The 3,488-nt window shown below is 42.2% G+C and overlaps 1 pseudogene; it reads left to right on the top strand.

Annotated features, from left to right (window-relative positions):
- Window positions 1-914: 914 nt before the first annotated feature.
- On the top strand, window positions 915-1,259 carry LOC135881773 (small nuclear ribonucleoprotein F-like; annotated as a pseudogene).
- The last annotated feature ends 2,229 nt before the right edge of the window (window positions 1,260-3,488 follow it).

Below are 3,488 nucleotides of genomic sequence, written 5' to 3'. Positions count from 1 at the left end.
TTGTGCCTAAGACTTAGGCAGAGCACAAGCCACCAGGTAGGAACACCTGTCCCCATTCTCTCTCTCCTTCACTGGGATTTGACAGCTTTCCCCCTGCTTAGCAACTGAGATTCAGTTTAGGGTGACCCCCTCAGTCAAAGCAGGCTAAGTACAGTTCTGCTGCCCTTTACTCATACAGTCAGGGTAACATTTCGTTACCCTTGCACTCAATACTAAATTGGTTTGTAACCTAGCACCAGCCAAAATTGATCACTTTGGCAAAACAGCTCCACCTGTTGAATACCTAGGCAGAATAGGTGTGTTTATGCAATTACAGTCTGTTCCTGAAGTCTTTTCCCCCCAGCTCATCACTAGATGGCACGGGAGAGCTCATTCAGATCCTGCTTATACTTTAATACTCATGTGTGGCAGAGCTCCTTCTCCGCCTCGGTGGGTTCCGCACTTCCCCGTAGCAGCGGGCTGGGGGATTCCACTCTCCCTAGGAATTTCCCCACACCCCTGGGTTTATTGCCCCCAAATTGTCTGGGAGGGGGAGATGGAGGGGAGCCTCTTGGTCTCTGCTAACTCCTCCGGGTATAGTGGCAGCAGGCCCGGCACCCAGTTCAATCTCTATCCTCTGGCGGGGTCTCTTCTCCCCAAACCTCTGGAGCATGGAAGGGCTGTAGACCCTGTTGGGCAGGATTTCCCCTGCTCTTCACCTCTGTACCTGTGAGGTCTGTCTCCGGCGTTTGTCAGTGTCTGCACTGTCCGGCTCTCCAGTAGCACGCCTGCTCCCCACAGTTCCTATTGCGTGCACCTATCTGACTGGAGGGGAGGCTTTTAACAGGTTCTGGCAGGCCCTTGATTGGCCCTAGGTGTCCTAATTAACCTGGAGTAACCTGCTTATCCTGGGGCTAATATACCTGCCTGGGCGCATGTGCAGCCCAGCGAGTAATTTTTGTTTTTACTGTTGCCTTGTGCCAGACCGCGTTACCATGAGCTTGCCCCGAACCCCAACCCCTTCCTGAATGGGCTGACAGGGAAGCCGGTGATGGTGAAGCTGAAGTGGGGAATGGAGTACAAGGGCTACCTGGTATCTGTCAACGGCTACATGAACATGCAGCTTGAAAACACAGAAGAATACATAGATGGTGCATTGTCAGGACACCTTGGTGAAGTTTTGATGAGATGTAACCACGTCCTGTACATCAGAGGAGTAGAAGAAGAAGAAGAAGATGGAGAAATGAGAGAATAAGTTTGTATATTTCTGGAAAATAAAAATCAGTTTTTCACAAAAAAGAAAAATCACTCTCCTATAGCTGTCTGGCCTCACCCCGTCACACATGAAACAATGCAATTCGGTATACTTCTAGGATCACATGGCCTTCCTTTCCTGTCAGAAAGGTACTTCAGGAAATAAAAAGCATGAGTCTAAATATCATAAACCTCTACTACAGTATGTTGAATTAATGCAATATTATACATCAAATTCCAGACCCAGAAGAATCAGATGACTCCTTCTCCATGTCCCTGTTCTCACATTTATTATTTAATAATGAAAGACCTCTCTCGGTCAAATTCCTTATTAGCATAATTATGTGGCCTTCAATTTCAGCCATCAGAAAATTTTGCCCAATATTAAAACATCTCTTATCACTACATAAGAACGGCCATAATGGGTCAGACCAATGGTCCATCTATCACAGTATCCTGTCTTCTGACTGTGGACAATGCCAGATGCTTCAGAGGGAACGAGGAGAACAGGCTATCATTAAGTGGTCCATTCCCAACTTCTGGCAATCAGGGGCTAGGGACACCCAGAGCACGGGGTTGCATCCCTGACCATCTTGGCCAATAGCCATTGATGAACCTATCCTCCATGAACCTGTCTAGTTCTTTTTGAACCCCATTATAGTTTTGGCCTTCACAACATCCCCTGGCAATGAGTTCCACAGGTGTACTGTGCCTTGTGTAAATAGTACTTCCTTTTGTTTGTTTTGACCCTACTGCCTATTAATTTCATTGGGTGACCCTTGGTTTTTGTCTTATGCGAAGGAGTAAAGAACACTTCCTTATTCACTTTCTCCGCCTCATTCATGATTTCATAGACCTCTATCATATCCCCTCTTAGATATCTCTTTTCTGAGCAGAAAAGTCCCAGTCTTTTTAAACCTCCTCATTTGGAAGCTGTTCCAAGCCCTTACTCAATTTTGTCAACCTTCTCTGTACCTTTTCCAATTCTAATACTTTTTTTTTGAGATGGGGTGACCAGAATTGCATGCAGTTTTCAAGGTGTGAGCATACCCTGGATTCATACAGTGAAATTATGATCTTTTCTGTATTATCTATCCCTTTTCTAATTGTTCCTAATGTTGTTAGCTTTATTGAATCCAAGACCTCTTTCTTGAGTGGTAACAGCTAATTTAGTATGTATACTTGGGATTATGTTTTCCAGTGTGTATTACTTTGCATTTATCAAAAATTGAATTTCATCTGCCATTTTGTCGTCCAGTCACCCAGTTTAGTAAAAAATCTTGGGCTGTCGATTGATCACAATTAACTCACACGATTCTTTTTTTGAGTTAATCGTGATTAATTGCAGTTTTAATTGCACCATTAAACAATAGAATACCAATTGAAATTTATTAAATATTTTGGATGTTTTTCTAAATTTTCAAATATATTGATTTCAACTACAGAATACAAAGTTGACAGTGCTCACTTTATATTGTTATTTTTATTACAAATATTTGCACTGTAAAAATGGCAAACAAAAATAATAGTATTTTTCAATTCACCCCATATAAGTAATGTAGTGCAAGCTCTTTATGGTCAAAGTGAAACTTACAAATATAGATTTTTTTTTTTTGTTACATAACTGCACTCAAAAACAAAACAATGTAAAATTTTTGGACTTGTAGGCTCTCTCAGTCCTACTTCTTGTTCAGCCAATCGCTAAGACAAACACGTTTGTTTACATTTACGGGAGATAATGTTGCCCGCTTCTTATTTACAATGTCACCTGAAAGTGAGAACAGGTGTTGCAAGCCACTTTTGTAGCCAGCATTGCAAGGTATTTACGTGCCAGATGTACTAAAGATTCATATGCCCCTTCATGCTTCGGCCACCATTCTAGAGGACATGCTTCCATGCTGATGTTGCTCATTAAAAAATTAATGCATTAATTACATTTGTTGCTGAACTCCTTGGGGGAGAATGTTATTTATGTCTCCTACTCTGTTTTACCCACATTCTGCCATATATTTCATGTTATAGCACTTTCAGATGATGACCCAGCACATGTTCATTTTAAGAATACTTTCACTGCAGATTTGACAAAACGCAGAGAAGGTACCAATGTGAGATTTCTAAAGATAGCTACAGCACTCGACCCAAGGTTTAAGGATCTGAAGTGCCGTCCAAAATCCGAGAGAGATGAGGTGTGAAGCATGCTTTCAGAAGTCTTAAAAGAGCAACATTCCGATGAGGAAACTACAGAACCCAAACCA

This window comes from Emys orbicularis, chromosome 7, assembly GCF_028017835.1.
Source record: "Emys orbicularis isolate rEmyOrb1 chromosome 7, rEmyOrb1.hap1, whole genome shotgun sequence".
Classification (NCBI taxonomy): domain Eukaryota; kingdom Metazoa; phylum Chordata; order Testudines; family Emydidae; genus Emys; species Emys orbicularis.
This window is presented reverse-complemented; position numbering and strand designations above follow the sequence as displayed.